The 23,699-nt window shown below is 37.0% G+C and overlaps 1 pseudogene; it reads right to left on the reverse strand.

Moving 5' to 3' along the window:
- Nucleotides 1-9,383: 9,383 nt before the first annotated feature.
- LOC149239484 (ABC transporter G family member 39 pseudogene) lies at nucleotides 9,384-11,067 on the reverse strand (annotated as a pseudogene).
- Nucleotides 11,068-23,699: the final 12,632 nt, after the last annotated feature.

Raw genomic sequence — 23,699 nt, forward strand, 5'->3', positions numbered from 1 at the left:
TGGTACTATTACTTTTCCATTAGAATCCCGCCTCTTATCTCCCTTTTGTGGAAGCTCCCTTTACACTTTACAATTGTTGTCACACAAAGCTTACACACTTGCAGTCTCCAAAGTTATCCGTATGATCTCTTGTGTGTGTTTTGCAACCAAGAGACATATCTAAGATCTCTTGCAAATGGTGGTCATACCAAGTATACGAATGGGGATCCTACTCCAAATGGTGTGAGGTCTAATTTTGACTTCATATCGGGGAGACCCCCTGCATGTTGGTGATTTCCAACACTGTCAACATTTTGGCGCTAGAAGGAGGGACAAATGACAAGCTGTGCCTGTTGATTCTATTTGAATATCTTACCTTAAATGGCTTCATCCAAAATATTAATCCCGAAATTATTTTCAAATTATTTATACCTTTCAATCACCGTGGATTTTTTACATTACTTGTTACATTTAAAATTTATTGGAAAGGGTCAAACAACCATTCTTGATTATGTAGTTGAATTTGTTCAATTATGCTTTTCGAGCGGAGTTGATTATGAGGATATCATTTCTCGGTTATGTAGATAATCTTCCGGATACATCGCATTAGGTTTCTTTTCTGATCGACGTTTCGAACCAGCAACGATGGTTCATCTTCAGGATGTGCAATATTATTGAAAGACTGTTCTCATTTTTCCAAATAAATAGAGATGAGATGCATAGCCGACAGATATTAGAATCTAATTAATTGATTAACTAATTAATTATTTTTTTTTTAATTTTATTTATTTATTTTTATTTTAATTTTATTTTATTATTATTTTTATTTATTTATTTATTATTATTATTATTATTATTATTAGGGTTATATTATTTTATTTTATTTTTATTTTTATTTATTTATTTATTATTATTTTTTAATTTAATTATATTTTGTGATGTTTAGGGATTTTTTTTTTAAATTTCATTATCTGATTATTATTATCTTAATTAGGGTTATGGTTATCTTAATTTTATTAGGGTTATATTAATTATGCTTGTATTTAATAATAATCAATTCTATAATTATTTCAATTATATTTATTTTAATTAATTTAGTTATTTTAATTAATTTTATTTATTTGTTTATTTTAATTATTTTCATTGTTTTTATTTTAATTAATTATTAATTATTTATTATTAATTGTTATAATTGTTATGATAGTTTTAATTAATTATTGATTTTTATTTTGTAATTAAATTTGTTTCAATATTCATTTTTAATTAATTAAAAGTCAATTATTTGTTAAGGTTTATTGCTTCTTTTTGCAGGTTGTGGAGCTATTTTCATTGTTTTTATTTTAATTAGTTATTGATTTTAATTGTTATAATTATTATAATGATTTTGATTAAATGAATATTAATTGTTATAATCATATTTATTACAATTTATTTAATATTTATTTATTTTTGATTTATCATTTTTGTTTAATGAATTATTACTATTGTTTTATTAGGGTTTTATGTTTTATTGTACTTGCTTTTATTTGGATTGTTTTAATTTTAATTATATTCGTTTATAATTAAATGTCTTAATTATTTGTTGAGTTTTATTGCCTATTTTCCTAGGTTGTAGAGTAATTATAGTTAAGATATCAATCAATGTTTATTTCTTATGATTTTTGTTAAATTTTATTTAATTAAGGAGGTGTGTTATTTAATTATGATGGATCTTTTATGAATGTTTTAGGTTAATTGGAGGATTATAGTTCGGTGTAGATTTAGATGATAGGGTTGGAATCCAGTTTTCGCTTATGGTCCATCCGTCGTCTCTATTGAGGTTATTAGGGTGTTTGCTAATTTCTATGGCTTCTCTGAATTTCCTTAAGAAGTAGTTATCACTTCTAGCTAAGATACGGGCATTTTCTATACAGATTTGGTGTTTAGTTTTATCAGAATGTTCAGCCAGAGCTGAGGATTTGGATCGATTGTGTTTAATGTCAGCTAAGTGTTTTGGATTCTAGTATTGAAGGATCTCCCAGTCTCACCTATATAGGGTTTGCTGCATGAGCAGGGAATTAAGTAGACCCCTTTACCCTCACATTGGAAGGTTGTGTCAAGAAATCATGTTATTCTTTACTTGGTTTCTTTTATTCACTCTTTTTAGCACCGTGTTAAGGAGTTTCGAAAAGCTTTTGACATGTATGACTATCAAGATGTTTACAAGAGGATTAGTCAACTTAGGATGAATCAGATGAATCTATACAAGAATTTTTTGGTCATTTTCTTCATATTTTTATGAGTTTACTGATGAATATATGGATTGGGAATCTATGCATGAGAAATTTCGATATTTGGTTAGGATGTCCACGAAATATTTTCAATAATTTTTTTTGAATGATTCCTCTCTTTCCATTGTTTCTAATCAAGAGGAACCTCAATCTTCCAAGGAGGAATATGTTTTCCCTTTTGTTCCTTGTCCTCCTCCATTCTTAGTACCTTATTTCGTACCCCCTATTGATCCCATCGAAATAGGAAAATTTGATAACCAAATCACTGATCCATTTTTTTATTCTTCATTTCCTATCCACAAACCTAATACAAAAACTGACTTCTCGGCCATTCCGAGTAGGTATTGTCTTGAATGATAATTTAGAATATGATTTGAATGAAATTATTGTGTCTACCAGAGATACTATTCTACCTTATTTTGACCTGATCTGTCTTGACACATGCAATTATCGTGAGGATCAGAAAGTTGGAGGGTGTACCTTTGAGGCTGAAGAGTCCCTTGATGAGGCACTACTTTTCCTCTCCTCTCTTTCTCAAGATGATTCTTCTTCTTGTTCATTTAATCATTCATCCCGTAATCTTGGTAGCCATCCAGTTGATCTTGAATCCTTTAATCATATTGAATCCTTGGACGATCATCATCTCGATCATCCAATTTATACCAAATTGCATAATGATAATTGTTTGAGTTGAATGGATGATTTTTTGATTTTTCAAGAAGACTTAGATTTGCATAATTTCCAATTATAATCAGATATGATCATTGAAGAGTTTCTTACAAGAATCTTTCCCCATTGATCATACCTTATGTCAGATATGTGTCATGAATCACCTAGTTCATTGGAGCTAGATCTCAAATTCACACAAGGAGATGAAGGATTTCAAGAGGATGATATTATAATCATTGAATATTTCTGTCATAATCTTGAAATTTTGTTTGATAATGGTCAAGCCTTCCATGAATCTTCTGGTTTGAAAAATTCTTATTTGGGTCATGATGGTCCAATTAACGTAAATGATGGAAATTGTTCTCATTTAGATGTTGAACTTGCTATATTTTCAAAGTTTAAGAATTCATCATTCAAAAATTTGAAGTCTTGTTAGGAAGTCGGGGAACTTTGATTTACAGTGATGGTTATGTTAGGTCGCTACTACCCTGATGAAACTTTTGAACTTGGTAAGATTAGAATTTTCTTGCGCAATTCTATTATCGACATCGAATCATGAGATGTTGATTCACTCTTAAAGGATTTTTGGTATGTTCATATTGATCTCTCTAATCCTAAAGATAAATTTTTTTATTAGATACATAAATCCCCATTGGTGGATTCTATTTCATGAAAAATATTTGGTCTTGAATTCAGAAACAAAGAATGTGTTGAATGCTTTTCAAATCTTTTGAATTTGCCCCATCATCAGGATTAACCTGTGCACCATTCTTGATGAGTTTCAATCTATATGTAATCCATTGTCTAATCAAGATCGATCTTCGGTATCATCACTTTATCCTTTATATAATGTAGATATGTTCCTTGCGAATCTATCTTTGCAAACTTTTCAAGCTGGTTGTTTTTATGATCCCATTGAAAATTGGTTAGAAGAATCATACCTGGTGAGTTCAATGACTCGTAATAAGCATTTTCGTGAGTTTAACCAAATTTTGTATAAATGTGAGTCTAAGAGGTGTTTCCGAGGTGTCTCTTTTTATCATCCATCTTACCATCATCAGATAGCACACACATTTACCTCACACCGCTATGCTTGCACTACAAAATTTCATGTTCATGTGCAGATGTTTTGGTTGCTCATCTCTCTTATGACACATTACGTTACCTTGGATTTACTCATCGATATCATTCAGTTCAAGGGCCAGGAGTAAATTTTGTAAGCTACATTGGAAATTTCACTTTACTTTGCCCCGACCTTCTAGCCCTTAGTTTAGGTTAGGCCTAGTTTCACTTAGTTACTTTGCATTGCATTATTTTCTGTTTGTTTCATTCATCTTATTGTTTTCCTTTCTCTTTTGTTTTGATTCATTTGTTTTCCATTTCCAATGAGGCTGCAACATGAAAGTTTCTTTGAAAAGTAAAATTGTAGTGATGTACAAGTCTTAGCTAACATGTAGATTTTCTTCATTGCTTGAGAATGAAAATCCTTTAGGTTAAAGATGTATGGTTGGAAAATATGATTCTTTTCGGATAGAGAGTGTCTAGTAGAATCCTGAATCCCACATTTATATTAGAACATTCATTTTGACTCAACCTTGTTTGAATTTTGTCTCCACTTGTTCACTCTATCGAGTAGAGAAGGGAAGGAGAAAAAATTAAATGATTATATTAACTTCAGTCATATTTCAAACCCATTGAACATGGAACAACCTATTTCTCATCAAATAAGTATGGATCCCTCTTCCACCTGCATCAAAATATGGAATAAATGCTTTGATCATATCTACTAGAAAATCAAAGAAAGGGTAAAGAAGAGAAATGCTTCCTGTGCAGAGAGGTGAAGCAAGCAACTACTCCATGGCACTGAACAGACTCACTGGCAGTGAAGCAATGCTTGTGATTCCTTGAGGTGACTCTGTCAGGGTACTAAATAGTCTCGCTGGTAGCAGTACGACACTAGGGAATGTGCTTTAGCCCTGAATATGCAAAGATTGGTATATTTATTATCCTTTCCCTAATAGAAGTGATTGAGTTACGACATGTGCATATTTGTGTTATAATCTAAGAAAAGAATAGGAGGGACTTTACCTTTATCTGAGATAAGTGGCGAAGCTAAGGTAATATATACAGTGAATCGATACCTCCTAATGATTAAGAATGCATATGAAAGATTTAATCCTAAAAAAAGAATCTGGAGTTATTCTAGGGTGTCTCCAAGTGTTGTCACTGTGACAATGACCCTCCAAATTTTTTTCCTCATTCAATTTTGGATGCTACCTATGTTTTCATGAATTGTCGCTTCAATATATCTTTTGTCATCTTGCCATTTTCACATGTTTTCCTAAGTGTCAATCATCCTATCGAAATCTCTAAATTTTTCTTTCCCTCCTAGGTCAAGGTTTCCTAAGTGTCGCCTTCTCATCTTTTAGAAGTTGACTTGTCACCTTTCTAAAGATAGGAAAAGCACAAGTTTCCCCTATGACCTAGTCAAACTCTCCTCACTTGAAATGAAAACTTCACAAAAGCAAGAAAGTTCATCTTTCTTTCTTAGTGAGAGAGCACTTTCCTAACTTAGTGAGCACATATGCATTGCTGAAGGAAATTGTGCTCTCTTGAGTTAGAGCACACTTCTCTTTCACAGTGGAGTGCACTTCTCTTTCATAGTGGAGCACACTTCTCTCTCACAGTGGAGTGTACTCCTTGACTTCAAAAAGTATGCACTCATTTTCTTCTGTAAGTACACACTCATTTTCATGAATAAGTGCACACTCCCTGTTCCTCACACATGCCCTCTCCTTGCTTGCATGGAGAGCACACTCCTAGAAAATAAGGATCATCTCCCACTTCACTCACCTAAATCAATGATCAAGTGATAAATGGTGACCATGCATCGAAACCCTAGTCTTAACTTGCATGTAGTTTTCCTTTATAGTGAGCCAAAATCATTTTTCATTCTCACAATCACTATTCACTTTGAGTTGAGCACATTTTCTCATCGCAACAAGTGCATCGATTCTTGGTAATTTTTAAGAAGTGTCACTTTTTCTTTCCTTAGTGGTGTTTTTATCCTCTTTTTGCATATTAAGTGTCGTTTTTATCTATTATTTCTCATACAAATGTTGTGTTGCTATTTCAAGTGGTGTTTTTATTAAATCTTCGCATTCCATGACTGTTGGGTGAAAATATTATCGTTTAATTCTGTTGTAGTATTTGCCCAACTATTTAATTTGTCAATCCGAGGTTCATAGACTTACGAGACACATGCACTATATATGCAGGACTGAAGTGGAACTAATCTAATCTAATCTAAATCATTGAAATCAAATTAATCTAGAAAAGCATTGAAACATTAACTATGAAAGCAGGAAATTACATAAAGGAAAAGCAATACAACATGTGAAGAATTGAGTGACAAACAACATATGTGAGCTCACAATAATAAAAATATCTTAAATTATATTACAAGAATCAAATTACAACTCATGAAAGCATAACAATAAAAGATGAAAAACTAAGAATTCCTTTCCATTATTCATTATTAAAATGAAGAGAGAGCACTCTCCTATATACATGAGGAAGATAACCTTCTCATAATTACATATCCAATATTCTCTCAAGAACTCTCAACTATTTTCCCATTATTACAAGATATTATCCCACAAATCTCTCAAGCATTTTTAACTACTTTCCCATTATTACAAAATATGATCCTTTTGAATCCTCCATAAATCTCTCACATATCTTGGATAAGATATGCCAACCAAATCCTCGATGATTTTCTCCTTAGGAATTGTCTTGCATAATTATCTCCTTAATATGGTGGAGGAGATATTAATTCTTCACATATTTCCTACACATCACAAAACTCACATATTCTTGATATATATATATATTTTTATTTTTATATTTTTTTTTTTTCTAATATTTAATCATAAATTCACTTGTCATACAAAAATGAATAAAATGGAAAATAAGAAGGTGAAACCCAAATGTATGTATGAAAATGATATGATAAAAGGTTAATGGGATGATGAAATGTAAGGTATAGTGAAGAAAAAGGTGGATGAAAATATGACATTTTTGAGTCCCAACATCCTCCCCAACTGAACTTGTTGCATGTCCTCATGCAACCATGCATGGGTCTCTTTAAGAAAATTTTGCATTTTGAACTTTGGCTTTACATGATGATGTATTTTAATAATGAATATTTCCAGGATATGTGAAAGACATGAGTAACAATTTACATTTCCTTATGGTTGGTTCTTGTGTGACAACCATGAATACAAAGAATGTTGGTTCTTGTGTTAACAACATTCATTTCGTTTTCTGTTCTCTTTTCTTCAATAATAATGTAAACACTCATTGGAAATCATAATGTGCATAAGAAAGCCCTTTTGTAATATTAATGAAGCATGCCAATATTGCGTATGAAGCAAAGTGCAACAAAGTATCATTGGAAAATAAATGTTGGTGAATGGTAAATGGAGTGATAGTGGTGAAGAAATGGAATCATGGAAGTGGATATGTGGTGAATATAGTTCCCCCCTCCCCCCTCAACTGAATTGGTTGCATGTCCTCATGCAACTTGACATGGCTCATGAAAGGAAATGTAGCATGGTGAGGGAATTTTCTGAAATATTCAAGTTAGCATATAAGGAATTGCATGATTAAAGATTAGAAAACAACATACCTCTACTTACCCAAGAATGATGAATTATGCAATAGGAATGTAACTGCTGCTACTGCTGGATCAGGAAAATGTGACTGTTGTTGTTGTAACTGGATCCTGGGAAATGAAGGAATCTGAACTGTTGATGCTGAATCATGGAAAAGATAAACGCTGAAAGTGGAACTGTGGTACTCTCATAGATCAGAATGCATACTGCTGTAACTGCTGAGGGAGTCGTGAAAAAGTGTATAGTCTTCACCCACTACAAAACTTCTTGGTACAATTCTAATCATGCGAAAAAATGTGCTGATGTCGAGCATGAAAAGAAATCATTGGATTACCAGCCATTGATGCATGCCATTAAACAATGCGAGGAAACTCACCATTGATGTCAATGAGTGCCAAGGTACCTGAGTACATCTTGCGAAGTGTGAATGGATGTGTTGAGGTCGAGCCACTTGCAAGATCTGAAGATCAAGGGACATTGATGTGTTCCCATGATCGTCAGCGAGAGAACTTGCCATTAAGGCATGCAAGCCTCTAGGTACTCAAAAGGAACTCTAGTCTATTTCCCAGATAAGGTGCTGATGTCGATGGGGCAAGACTTGTTGAAAGGTGGGCCTTAAGGAATCCCACATCAGTCAACGCGAATTTGTAAAAAAAATTTGGTAGGACTATAAAGGGAAAGAACTCACGGACAAGCAGTGTGGATCAGCATGGCTAGGAAATCAAGGCAATGTAATCATGGAAAGGGAATGAGTTTTATTCAGAAGGCAAACTAGAAGGCAAAAATAAACTAAAAAGGATAAAGGGATGTATGCGATTCAGAAAAATAGGCGTGCATGAAGTCGTGAAAGATAAGGTAATGGAATATTGCTACAACATAAGGATGGTCTAAGCGTGAGTAGTCATGACGCAAAAAGATTTTTGTGTAGTGGAAAATGTCATGATATGTGCAGTGAAGAATTAGTTCCTTCAAGCATCCAATGATGCATGTTTCATTGTGATTTCGAAAAATCACTTTTGCATTAGATTGTCTTCACTCTAAAAAACTTAGCACCATTCTTGCGTAAAAATTATCACCTTTGTGTGCCATCTCCATCGATCATTCATGTATGAAGTGACTCAAAAACAAATCGATCATTCGAAATCGACAAATGATTGATTATGTGATTTTGACAATGTTATGGATCACAGAAAAATTCCTTAATAAATTAGATCATTTTCAAGAATTTATGAAATGTCCATTTTTTTTTAATTATTTTTCGAAGTTACACTAATCATGGATGAAAAGGGTGTTGCATCGTAATATTGAGCTTTCTGCATAAGCTTCTCTTGGACCTACACAACACCAATCTCATTTATCTTGTTAGTATATGCATCCTAACTTTTGCCCACAAATTCACTTTAAAATAAATGATAAAATCAAACATACTTTTATCCCCCCAACTAGAAATATTGCATGTACCCATGCAATGTACTCATTGAGTGTGCAATACTTTTTCAAAATGTTTTTATTGGTTTGCAGGAAAATTGATTTAAAACATTTGAAAAGGCTTTTGTATTTGTTAGGGAACAAGTAGTTAGTTTATGAATGAATGAGGGCAATTTTTTTTTATTTTATTTTATATTTATATATATATATATATATATATATATTTTTTTTTTTTAATTTTTTTTTAATTTTTTTATTATTAATAAATAACAAATTAAAAATCAAAAGTTTTTTAATTTATTATTTATGTCGATTTTTTTTATTTACTAATAATAAAAAAAAGAAAAGAAACTAACCCTAATTAAAAAACGACCAATACAACCTTCAAAGTAGCAGTGTGAGCCATGGCCGTGCAAAAGGCTTGGGATGGCAGCTGCTGTGGCGTAATGCTAATTTGGAAACAGCAGTAGTCAAGCAACAGAAACCTGCTGCTCCCTGTGTTAATATTGCGGGGGTTCGTCTGTAAAACTGTGCGATAGGGCCACCATTTAGGCCTATTGATCTCGCCTATGTTGTTGTTGCTGCTCCCATATCCATTTGAAGCGCTGGTGCCTCGAGATTCTAGTACAACACGTCCAACTATTTTATTGGCGCTGTTGCTGACAGGTTTGTCCCATCTAGAAGCTAGAAATTCATTCACTGCTATGGCGTTTTGGCCATAGGACATCGGTGAGCACCAGTATGCCCAAATCCACCAGCTAGGTATGTTCTCTCTTGATAGCACAAATCCTCCATGAACAAACACAATGAGCAATGCAAATGATCCAAAAGTTTGTGAGACAATCATGTTTCGCCCCAGTGAGGCTATGAATTTAAAAAGTGCCAATGACATTTGATGCATCACAAAGAGGAGGAAGAATTGCCTAAAGAACCTCTCAGCTGCTGGTGCAAAACCGATAACATAGTATGTAACACAAACCCAAATGCCTGCTTCTAGCAAAGAGAGTGGAATTCTCACTATCCATGTTGGTAAAGCATAAGCCCAACATGGATAGAACAGAAGGTCTCTTTGCTTGTAGAAAACTGGAAGACGGCTAACTGTCATGATAATTCTGGGAAACCATTGAACATTATATGAACTAGTCCAAAGAAAAGAGCTCCCATGTACAGGTTTCCATCATTAACAGTTCGGTGATGCATTTCCGTGCGTAAAAACAGGGTCATTTTGACTACCCCTACAACTAAAATCTGTGCTGTTTTGAATATATATACAAAAGAGTTTCTCTTCATAAGCAACCATTCTCTGGAAAGGCAGGCTCTGAATATGTTCGTTTTACTGACACCATACTTTGAAGATGAAAGAGTAGCGGGATGGTTTTTTTTCTATCATATGGATGTGATAACTCTTCTAAAAGGTTCTTGCCAACATGAAATGAATGAAAAGCCTCCGCAAATTCTTTGACAGGTATGTAACGGTAGAGTTGGCTTTCAACTGCCCAATACTGTTCTTGATCCTTTCTCGAGGTCACTTCTTGTAAGAAATCAACAACCCCTTTTCTTTCTGGGCACTTGAAGCCCATGGACTCGAAGAAATCAAGCACAGATTCTCGAGGTCCTTGATAAACCACCTCTCCTTCAGACATTAAGATGATGTCATCAAATAATTCATATGTTTCAGGAGCAGGCTGCAGAAGAGAGATCAACATTGTCGTATCCAAGAGATGGATAATTTGGCGAAAACACTTGATGATCTGGAAAGTCATAGCACTGTCCAATCCGGTTGAAATTTCATCCATAAAAAGAACTTTTGCACGACCGACCAACATTTCTCCAGTGGTAACCCTCTTCTTCTGGCCTCTAGAGATTCCACGACGCATCTGATTTCCAACCATTGTGTCTGCACAAATGCCCAAGCCTAGAACCTTTAACACATAGCTGGTGAAAAGGCTAGTCTGTTGTCCCTCAATTGAAATTGAAAATTCATTTTTGAGTTTAATAAAGATCTCTTTCTCAATTTCCAGCATTAGGAAAAGATGGCTTTTCATTGTAGTTCCTCTCTCTTAGAGATTCCAGCAACTTCTTTTCTCAAGCTTGCTAGGTCATTGTCGACAGAAGCACCCTCTAGCAACACAAACTTTCCTTTAAGGACATCAGTGCTGAGGTGATTAAGTGCATCTGCCTCAGACTCCAGCGCCATTACTTTTATATGAATTGTTTTATTTATGAGTGCGCTGGTTGACTGGTTTATTTTTTATTTTATTTTTTTATTATTAAAAGTCTAAAAAATGAAATTAACCCTATCTTTACAAAAACAAAAATGGTTAGCTTTTTTTTTTTTTAATCAATGAAAAACTAAAGTTTAGAAAGAAACTAAAATTTCTCTTAATTTTTTTTTTTTTTTTTTAGTGTGCTGATTTTTTTTTGTTTTTAGAATCTCTTTCCACATGGTTTTATAATGAGTGTCAGCTTGGAACTACTCACTCAGATCCTTGCAGAAGTCGGAATCTCCTCTTCCCTGGAAAATGAGATCTTGACAAGAATTGAAAGTTCAACTACTCCCCAAGAAATAAACGAAGATTCAACATCTGAAGAATCCTACATATCTGATGGCGAACAATCATTCGAACAGGAGATTGAGGAAGAAGAACAGCAGATCGGAGAAGAAGAACAAGAATTACAACATGATGTAAGTGAGAGAAATTGTGCTTATCAAAGCTTTATCAAACAATGGTTCCAGGTGAGTAGTAGATTAGATTCGTCTTTTTATTTTTTTTAGTTGATTTGCAGTTACAACAACTAGAATCATTCACTTTTGAATATTTTCATCCATCATGTAAAAAATTGCTACTGGATATATTGTTGTTACTGCTACGTGAATGGCTTCATTGGAAGTTTAATTACACGTAACTAATTTTTTTTCTAATTAGTATAGAGTAGGTAGGCTTTCATTTTGAGTTTTTAGCTGTGCTTTTCCTTAGAATAAGTATGCTCTCCTCCGCGCTTAGTGCGATCACGAGGATCAGAATGTTGGGTGAAATTATTATCGTTTAATTATGTTGTAGTATTTTCCCAACTATTTAATTTGTCAATCTGAGGTTCGTAGACTTATGAGACACATGCAGTATATATGCAGGACTGAAGTGGAACCAATCTAATCTAATCTAAATTACTGAAATCAAATTAATCTAGAAAAGCATTGAAACATTAACTATGAAAGCAGGAAATTGCATAAAGGAAAAGCAATACAACATGTGAAGAATTGAATGAAAAACAACATATGTGAGCTCACAACAATAAAAATATCTTAAATTATATTACAAGAATCAAATTAAAAATCATGAAAGCATAACAATAAAAGATGAAAAACTAAGAATTCCTTTCCATTATTCATTATTAAAATGAAGAGAGAGCACTCTCTTATATACATGAGGAAGATAACCTTCTCATAATTACATATCCAATATTCTCTCAAGCACTCTCAACTAATTTCCCATTATTACAAGATATGATCCCACAAATCTCTCAAGCATTTTTAACTACTTTCCCATTATTACAAAATATGATCCCTTTGAATCCTCCATAAATCTCTCACATATCTTGGATAAGATATGCCAGCCAAATCCTCCATGATTTTCTCCTTAGGAATTGGATAAGATATGCCAACCAAATCCTCCATGATTTTCTCCTTAGGAATTGGCTTGCATAATTATCTCCTTAATATGGTGGAGGAGATATTAATTCTTCACATATTTCCTACACATCGCAAAACTCAAATATTCTTGATATATATATATATATATATATATATATATATATATGTATGTATATTTTCTAATATTTAATCATAAATTCACTTGTAATACAAAAATGAATAAAATGGAAAATAAGAAGGTGAAACCCAAATGTATGTATGAAAATGATATGATAAAAGATTAATGGGATGATGAAATGTAAGGAATAGTGAAGAAAAAGGTGGATGAAAATATGACATTTCTGAGTCCCAACAATGACCATTCACCTTCTAGTCATGATTGCGACAGGATATACGCACACTTGTAACTTGTTTCTCTCAATTTCACTATGCTCTTGACTTGTTGCTGATGATTACTTAACATTATTGAGTTTGTCTCTCTATTTTAGAGCATAACACACTTGCAGGCAACAAGAACCAATTGTAAATTTGAACTTCACCTAACTGAGAATGGTTTCTCTTCCATAGTGCATAATGCACTTATAGTCCACAATGAGGCATCTCTTTCCCACTGAAACTGTGACCTACGCCCATGTTGAGCCTCCATAGTGCACTATGCACTTTTAGTTTATAATGTGTCTCTCCTTGTCCCTCGTTGATGTGACCTGTGCCTAGGAGGAGACTCTCTCACTCACAAGTGCGCACTACATGGTTCTGAGCTCTAATCTTGACTCCCTTATGCACTGTGATCTTGAATTGCACATTGTTTGGCTCTCTCTTCCTTTTCTTAGCACATTGCGCACTTCCAGTGGCTAGTGAAGCCACCCTATCTCATCCTTGTCAAGCTTGTGCTCCCAACTTGCCCCATCCTTCTTATTCATTGTCTTTTGCAAGGTTTGCATGTGATAGCTAGAATATTTCTAGGAACTAATCTTTGTTCACCATAAGTAATATTCCACTTACAGGTGTTGCAAACATGATACACATTAGCCTTTCATATTTTGCAGAGACCATGCCTCCCACCACTCAACATGATACATCAAAAGAAACTTCAAATAATAGTACTAAGGAGGAAATGGAATGTTCCAAGCCAAATGTTCCAATCTTATCAGATACACAATTCTTCATTTATAAGTCTATCAAAGTCTCATGGCAAGATATAAAAGATGCATTTATTAAAAAGGAGTTCTTAGAGACCCTGGAGGATATGCAGGTTTACATCAACATAAAGAGGTCCAAAATGCATAAAATAACATGCTGATTTCTGGTGCTACCCTGTGCAAAACCTATTGGGTAGATTTTTCAACACATGGATAGCAACAATCTAGTTCTTAGCAGTAAAAGAGGAAATGATATTTCCACCTATCATCCAAATGATTTACATTCCCATTATAATTTGTTAACCCCTGGGCAGTACTTGAATACAAAATTATATGCAACTTGGGATAACTTGAATACCAAGGGAATTTCTCAAGTCGTGGTGGGAAGAGCCTGCAATTTTTTTCCAAAATCCAATTGCAATTTACAAGACTAAATCTTTGAGAAAAGTCTATCATTATCTTATGAAAATGTGCTGCAAATTGCATGAGTGGAAGCATGAAAAATATTTTGAAGAAAAAAGGTTTTATTTACTCAACTTGATTGTTGCTAGAGGTAGGATCTTCAACTGGGATGATGTCCTTTCTTAGTAACTGTAGATCAATGTACAACAAGAAAAGAAAGTCTTAGAAGTTGATCAGTTACCATAGTTTTATATGTCCGCCCATCTGTTGGATGGGATTTGCGCTCGCTGTGCATTCACAAGAATGAAGTGGAATTGGACCCCTAAAAAGAAACTGCATGTTCATCTCCATTGTAGACTAATGTCAGAAGTTAGTTTTCGAGGAGTATATATGAGACTAGACGAGCACTTATTTGCAATTTTATATTAGATGATTTTTGAGGTGGAACCTCCCTGTATGACAGCTCAAGTGAAGGAGGCACTTTATGAGATTGCAGATTGGTTAGATTCACCACAAGGCACATACATCAAAGTTTTCAGGTGCTAAATTGCCCCTCATCTTATGCCAAGATATGTGACCAACAAGGTGGTCATGCAAGAGTTTTCCTACCAACCGAATACATGTTTGTCTGCACAGCTCCAAAGGAAGAACAAGTCCCATTGGCCCTTTTTTCCTTTATGGATTGGATTGTGTGAGCTTAAGAGACTTAAGGTGGCTAGAGTTGAGATTGAAGAACTTAAGCACCTTAATTTTGGAGTAATGAGCTTTCATAGATACAATCCCAAAAATGTTTGTAGATAACATTGCACCAAGATATGTTAGACTTGGCCATATGTACCTATGATAGTTCTAGAAAACGAGAAGAATAATTGGTACAATGAATTAAGAAAGGATCGTCCAGGAGATGAAGCGGGTCCCTCCCATGTTTCACTGGTATGAGATACACAAATGGAGGAGATTTAGTAGGAAGTGATTGCCCCACTTGACACTATATTATCAAAGAAGAGGCCAAAGCATGATATGGTAGTAGAGGGAATTAGAAAGTTTAAGGGAGATCCTCTTTGCAAAGGTGCAATAGAGGCGGAGCAAAAAATAAATAAAAAAGACAAGCAAAAGAAAGGCAGTAAGAGGAAGAACACAAAATATAGGAGAAGCACAAACAAAAAGAGGAATAAGATAAGAAGAAGCAAGAAGAATTTCTGTAAAAGAAAGAAGAGCTGAAGAAGAGAAAAGCAGAGGAGTTGCAAAAGAAGCAACAAGAGGCAATATTGAAGAAGAAGAGAGAAAAAGAAGAAATGAAAAGAGCAGAGGAAGAGGAACAACAAAGGTAGTTGGAGGAAAAGGAGATGAAGAATAAACAGGTGAAGAAGCTGCGCAGAAAATGGAGGAAGAACTAATGACCCATGACATAGAGGAAGACCTATAAGAGGAGGAAGATATTGAACCAATTGTAGATGATCCAAGAATTTAGTCAAAAGAACCTCTCACTGGTGGCCATCTCCCATTCAAAGAAATGGGAATTTCTCCCCCTCCTGAAACAGAGTCATGGATATATCAAAATTCACCTTCAACCAGTTGAAGAAGAGGATTGTGTAGGAGATGCAAGGGTATTTTCATGATGACCTCATTCATCCTGTTACCATAGACAAAGAAAAGGTTGTAACCATCCAACACCAGGAGGAATCCTCAATCAATTATCAGATAATGTGGCCTTTATGACATCCACACAAGATTATAAAAAGTGTGCTTTGAGTCAGAATGAAAAAATGTGAAAGGAGTTGACTTCCATAAAGCAGTAGGTTGATCATCTTGTTGCAAAAATCCAGAGGTTGGATTCCACCAGTATCATCACAGAAGAATTGCGATCTTCCATACTCGAAGAGTTGAAACCAATGGAGGATAATTTGGAGCAAATTTACAATGAGATGATCCTTTTACATGAGGTGATGGCACCCCTCGTTGAAATCCAGAAAATATCTCAAGAAATCCTGAAAGTTTTGAAAATTCCAAACACAATTGTGGATCTAATGAAAGACTGGGGAATCAAGTATCTAAATATTCCAGAATGGTTGGTCAAGAAGGATAGATTAGAAGTTGAGCTGGATACAAAATAGTTGAGGCTGTACACTCATAATTATAACCAAATTGGCAAACAAGTGACCAAAACTATAGCTTCATATGCCAGAATGCACAACAATTTAGAGTCCTTGGCACAAAATCATAACATATCTTCTGTGGGCCCACTTGGAGAAATAAGGGGCAAGGATGTCTCATGCAAGATTTGAAATTTTTTATTGAACAAATTAGGAAAGAAATAAATCAAGAAAGCTTGGAGGTGACTAAGAGTACCATTCTATAGTATGCAACTAGGAAAACCAATTCATATGAAGTTATCCATGTTGTGGAGTAGCATACAATCAAACTCCAAATATATACTATCAGATGCATTGGACGTGAAAATGAGGTACATTGTAGATATACCAGAAAGAGTCAAATTATTGCGACAAAGTCCAAAGCATATAAATCTTACATTACTAACGAGCTCCACTCTCAAGTGATTGATTTGTCTTTTCCTCCTACATGAGGATATTTTGTCTTATTTTAATTTTGTCCTATATAGCCACCCTTTTTAATGTAATTTGTCTTTAATGAGAATGAAATTCAAATGTAAAGGAATTACAGGAGACACTTGTGGAATATGAAGAGTCACATATAAGTATATAGGTTATAGGAATTCAAAGAGTCATGAGGAAGCCCAAAGGTCACTTTCATTTTTTATAAATAAGACCTCATAACTCAAGCAAAGGGCTTGGACTTTTGGAGAATTGGCCTTGGATTCTCTCATTGTGCATAGGAGAGAAATCATTCTTTGGAGAAGCAAGTGTTAGCTTCATGTTCCACTTTAGGGGCTAGTGTTTCATCATTGTAACATTGTATTTGGATCTTTCACTTAATCATCAGAAGCTCTTAGACCCAACATACTTTCACGCATGTCACATGAATGTTGTAAGACTATTATTTAAACATTTTCAGTATATGTTTGTGTTTTGCATACTAAAGAGAATGAACTATTTTTTTAACTTTAGATTTGAATCTTGTTGAATGTATGTTGTTATGTGTTTTCACGATTGTTATTATCTTATGAACTATTTTGCAGATTGATTAACGATTCTTATTCTATTGCTCTTGCATGTCTATCTTAGGATGGTGCTACTACTTTTCTATTAGAATCCCACATCTTATCTCCCCTTCGTGGAAGATCCCTTTACACTTTACAATTGGTGTCAAACATAGCTTACACACTTTTGGTCCCCAAAGTAATGCGTATGATCTCTTGTGTGTGTTTTGCAGCCAAGGCATATCTCCAAGATCTCTTACAAATGGGTGGTCAGACCTAATATTTGAATGGGGCTCCTATTCCAAATGATGTGAGGTCTAATTGGGAATTTATATCGGGGATACATCTTGTATGTTGGCGGTTTCTAGTACCATAAACAAGAAGATAGTTAAAACCTGCTGTTAACACCCAGGTTGTTCCCTTTGACTCCCAAGGGAATACGGCCGGGGTAACCACTAACCAATCTTTGGATTACAGCTTCTAGCCAGGCTGTAATCAGAGAGGGCTCTCTCTTTAAGGTTTAGCTCTTTTTGTGTCGAAATTTTAGGCTAGTTATGATGTTCAAGATTTGTTTTTGTATTTGGTTGGAGAATGTTTCAGTCAAGATATATATATGTTCTCACTAGAATGTTATGGGTCATTGGGCATGGAGTCAGTGGTCCTTTAGTTGTTTGGTGTGCTATGTTGATATGATAGTGATGCTGCAGAGCTGGATAACTATCTGGGAAACAACGCTTTGGAATTTTGATTAAGTGTGATGTATTCAGTTTATGAAAGGCAGTTAAGAATCTTTCAATAAAAGGATATGTGAAGAAGTGAGAATATTATTTAGAAGCAACTAAGAATTTCTAGATAACATTCACAGTTATTGAATTAATGCAAACATGAGCACTCAAGATTTCATGTCCATGGTTAATTCAGAAGAAAACATTTACAGCAATAAAAGATTGAGCACAGGGTGTTATGAATCATGTCCTGTACTATCCCTTTTCTCTATTGCTAGATTTGATGAAAACATGAGTATGCAATAACATAAGAAGACAAAACAGAGATTAAGAAAACTTATTATTCCACCAGACACCACAAGAATTCTGCAACAACACACAGGTCATCAACAAGACATCAAATCTTCAGGAAATCACTGAGCTAGTCCAGCCCTTTGTATTAGACAATTCTGAAAGTGTACAATACATTTTCCTCAGAGTGAAAATTACCAACCCCTTATACATTACTAAGGGGGGTATATATACAAAATTTACATGAAAAATATCAAGGAAATGAGTTAATGGCTCATTGATGTTATGCCAACTCCTGGAGCATTGTAGCTGAGAAAGTTAATGCTGTAATAACTCTTCAGTGCTTTAGCTGTCAAAATGGTCAGAGACTGTTGACTTGGTGGCTGTTGGAGTCGGCTGAGGATACGTTGTCAAAGATATGCGTTTTTTCTTATCCTTTGGGCTAGCTGTCGTTGTACATGTGCTGAGTCACTTTTCAGCTGCCTTAAATGCTAACCTTTTTCTGCTGTTTGTCTTCTAGTGAGCTGGAGATGGCAGTGACCGAGCAACTGAGGCTACCGTGGCAAAATTTGAAGCATTGCCTGCCACCAATCTTCCTTAGGCATTTGATGTCTTCGAATCTTAATTAAAGTTTCATCGGCCTCTGTATACCTGTAAAATTTAGGAGGAATTTCAAAAAGGTGCTTTACCTCATTCTCAATAAAAAACAAGCCTTCAAGTTTATTATATAAGCTCTGTCCTGTTGGAGGCCCTGTTTCCTGAGAGGTACTGCCAGATGCAGTGATTTGGTTTTCAATATGAGCTGCCATCCTGTTAGCAAATTGATCTCGGGAGATCAGTCTTCCTGTACCGCTCAGTAGGCTGGGCAGTCCTTTTGCTTGCAGTGCTGCCATCTTGTGTTGGTACTCATGCACCTCAGCCTGTATTTCAAAGCACTTTCTCTCCACAGTCTGTACATAATTCCTGAGAGTGAGTACTTTCTTGGCTGTGAGGACGGCCTCTGTTCTATTGACTATGCCAATGGCTGCCAGTTCCTCCTTTTCCTGCCTATTCAAAAAATCTATCATTCTGTTGGCTTGTTCAGGCTTGTCTCCCAGTGTTGTTTTGGTCCTTTGAATCTCTGTCTATGCTTGGCAAACTAAATCCATCTGCTCATGTATAGTTTTTATTGACCTCCATTGTTTATCGATGGATTGGCCAATTTTGGCCCACATAATTCTTCTTATCTCAGCCATGGCACTTTCCAGATTCAGCTCTTTTTCTAAGGCCTTTATCTTTTCTTTTAGGGCCTTTATTTCTCTGCCTTGTTCTGCCACAGTCATCTTTGATTTGTCATACTTGGCATCTAATTCTGCCAATTTTTCTTTGGCCTTCTTTATTTCATCTGCCTGGAGCTCCATTTCCTTGATGGCCTTAGTCAACTCTTCCACACTTGCGCTGGAACTTGGAGCTGTTGTTGTTGCTGCTGCTTCTGTTGTGGGAGCCACTGCTGGCTCTGTAGTTGTTGCAGTGGTTGAAGTAGTTGGAGGGGCTTGGGATGTGGATTCTCCCTGTTTGTCTTGTAATGCCCCTTCAAGCTCTTTCTCCAACTCAAGGATTTTCTGGTTTAGCTGCATTATGAGGTCTAGCTGTTCATCGACCTGCTTTTCCTTCTGTAGCTCTGCTGTCTGAGGATGCTCTGTAGGCAGCAGCTTTAACCTCTTCTTTAATGCATTGAGGTCATCCTCCTTTTTCTTCATAAGGGCCCTTACACCCTTTGGATCCTTAGGATCATGCCCTAGGTCAACAATAATGTCCTCTAGTGACTTTATTCTGTTATCTTTGGCTAGGGAGGACATTCTCTCAAAATCCAACTGAGTGTTGGTATTTTTGAGTGACTCTTTTAGTTCGTGGGCCAAGGTTTCCCTCTCCACCAAGGTTGCATAGACCATTTCTCCAGTCTGTTTGTGGAGTTCAATCTGGTCCATGGGATGGATGTCTTTGGCTAGGACCTCCACCCTTGTCTTTACATAATCTGCTGCTGATTTTGGATGGGGCACTGTAGGCTTGAAGTGGCTGAGGATGATTTTTTCCTCTTGAATGTCATATACAGACATTAGCCTTTCCTTTTGGGTTGGTGTGGCATTGAGAAATTGTTTATAAACCTCCACCCTCAGCAGGTCATTCTGTGCCTTTATTTGCTTGAAGAAGTCCTTAGTGCCTTTGGGCTTCTTGCTCTGCTGAGAGGGGGAGGACACCTCCAAACCAAGTTGTAATCCTTGCTCCTGCTGAAAGGAGCTTGTACCTATGTGCTGGCTGCCCTCCCTGTTTTTCCTTGAACTGTCAAGGAATTCTTCAGTGATGTCTTCTACCTTCGGGGAATCAGCTCTTGGCCTCTTGGTCTGGGGTTGCTGGGAGGATCCACTAGCAGGAGTGGACTCTTCTCTGGCTCTTTTCGTACCCCTGTCCTCTTGTGCCGGGGTCTGCAAAATTGGAGCTGTTGGTGGCTCAGTTTGTGGAGGGGGAGTCTGCTCTTGCTGCTGCTCCGGTTGCTGCCCTTGTGGCTGCTCTTGTTGCTGCCCTTGTTGCTGTTCACTTGAAGGGGCAGAATTTTCTTTCATGGTTTCATCTTCAGCACCCATTATGCCTTTCCCTTTGTCTGTAGCTGGTGCTGCCGTGGAAGTTGCCTGTGTGGCTGGTGCAGTCCTTGAGGCCGAGGTCCCTTCTCCTGCTGAATAAGGCTGTTTGAAGGGTACCTGCTGCACAGAGTCTAGGTCAAGAGTTTTTTCTAGTTCCTTGACATTCTTTAACATTGTCTCTTCTTCAGTTAGTTTTTCAATTAGAGTACCCTGCTGCCATTCTTGTTGGTTGGCATATCTTTCAATGTGTGGGTATTTACAATGCCTATAACCTAGAAGCCTGTACTTGATTCTTCTAGCAGTAATGAAGCCTTCAGGGTCATAAGGGACCCACCGAAAACTATATGATAGCTTGTATTTTTCTTTGAGGATTAGGTCAGCATCTTCCCATCCTTCTTTCTTATTCATGATGAAGGGGCCCACCTGGTGTTTGAACTTGAGGTGGGCTTTCTTTTTGGAGCTGTGGAAGTGAGTGAGGTCAGACTGAATCAACTGCCTGTAATACTCCAAGGCAAATATTCTCATAGGCACATATTTTGGGAGCCTGTATGGACAGAGCTCACAGCCATAGACTCTGATGACTGTATGATTCTCATATAGGTACCAATCACCTATTTTGTATTTTTTGGAAAGCTGCAGAGCTTTCTGTATCTCAGTTGATATTCTGGGAGGAGGGGACCTCATCAATAGGCAAGAGACAGGGTATACAAATTGGTCAATAAATTCACAATAGGAATAGGGTGAATTTGAGACTTTGTGATAGACAGATGTCCAGAAGATAACAGATCTTCTTTCCCCTCTATAATCCAGCTTTTTGATGTAGCATGGAAAAACCTCAGACTGATAGTACATGAAAAGGTGGTAGATATAGGCCGAGTACTTGAAGACACCCTGTCTGTCCACTGTGCCCAATTGATCATGAATCTTGTTAGCTATGAACTTAGCAAAGTTATATTTGCGGGCAGGGGGTTGGCCTGGGCTGTAAGCAGCTAGCAATACCAGCATTGTTTCATCCACATGCTCATTGGTTCTGTATCCCAGCACATAAGCAATCATGTCCAGCAATAGTCTGCCTACTTCAGTAAAATAGACATCCAAGTAGGGAGGTGGCCCTGTAGGCTGGCACTCAGGTCTCATGAATGTCCTGGTGACCTTTTGAATCTCCTCACTAGTCATCTTGGCACCAGTGTCCAGCAGATAATTCATGGAGAATGGGAACAGCAGCTCAGTCTGATCAAAATGGAGCATTTTATTGATGGATTCTGGATTAATGTAAAAGAGGATGCTCCCAGATGGAGACTTAATAGCTCTGTGCTGCACATCATAGTTTTCAGCACATAGGCGAATGATCTCAGGAAAAACATTGACAGAGGGGAGACAGTAGTATGGCAGGTTTGACTCCCATATCCCATATGTATCATGACCATTCAGGTAGTCCTCTCTCAATTGCCTGAAGGTCTGCAGAAAGTCCCTGTTACCCACAAAGTCTTCAATGAGGTAGTCCTTGTCAGCAAGAGGCAAGGACTCCAGGTCTTTATTTGGTGGATTTAATGGAGCAACACTGAGGGCTGAGGGTGCAGGAGCAGCCATTACGCAGTTTGTATTTAGATAAGGTGATTACAATGGTTTGCAAGGTTCCCCAAAGACTTGAGTGACAGGCTTGGCAGTCAATGCTTGAAATTCTCCTCAAAGTGGAAAAAGCAGGCTTGGCAGACTGGTTTTTTCTGTTTGCTGGTAAATTCACGGGGATTGTGAATTGGTCAGGATGTTTGCAGAGGGTGTGCAGGCCTCAATTTGGTGATATGTGGACTTGGTCTCCACCCGGCAAAAGGGAACAATGTCGGGCAACTTCGAGGCCGAATTTGTAATTTTCAATCGTGAATTATCGTTTTAATACAGAATTGTCGGGGCGAAGGGTAATGCAGGTAGATTTGATGGCAAATTCAGTGACAAACAGTGTGCAGTTTAGGATTTAAGTGATTCTTATGGGGAATTCACATAGAAATGGTATGCACAGGGGCAAAACAGGGAATTTGCGGTGAATACCTGGAGAATATGCACGGAACGCCTCTGGGCCGAACGGGGGAGCTCACTGCAGCTGGATTTCCAAGTTATAATGGCCGCAATCTTCAAATTGGATGACTGGAGGCAATTTTGCGGCAACAGGTCGACAGTAGCAGCGTCTTTTTCGTATGAAAATGACCGCAAACGACTAGTTTGGGCGTTAATAACGGCAAATTTGGGCAAAAAGGGTGATTGGCGCTTTTTCCGCCAATGACGTCAGCATGACGTCACGGCGGGCCCGGTACGGAGGGTGACGTGGACGCTGAGCTGGGGGCCAGCGTGGCGGACGCGGTGGCAGGCGGATGCGGTGGCAGGGCCACGGGGCGCGGGGCGGGCGGAATAGCATGACATCATAGTGACGTAGGCGCTGACGTGTGGGAGGGGCGGTATCGGGGAAGGCGGTAAGCGGTCTCCCCGCACCGCTTTTGGTGATAGGCGGTATCGGGGAGGGGGGCTCCGAACAACCCCAGCGCCTGCCACGCGTCCAGGGTACGACGCCCAATACCGCCCTTCCCCGGACGTTAAAGGGAGGCAGGTCGGGGTGTGAAAACGACCGCCCACCGTTAGATCGGGGGTGGCGGATGATCGACGGCTGGCGGGTATTGCCATCCGCCGCGCAGCTTTGGGTCGGGCCCCGCCCGATTATTTAAATATTTAATTTAATATTT

The sequence above is a fragment of the Pinus tabuliformis genome, chromosome 8, assembly GCF_031772625.1.
Source record: "Pinus tabuliformis cultivar Carrire ecotype Pingquan chromosome 8, CPIR1, whole genome shotgun sequence".
Classification (NCBI taxonomy): Eukaryota; Viridiplantae; Streptophyta; class Pinopsida; order Pinales; family Pinaceae; genus Pinus; species Pinus tabuliformis.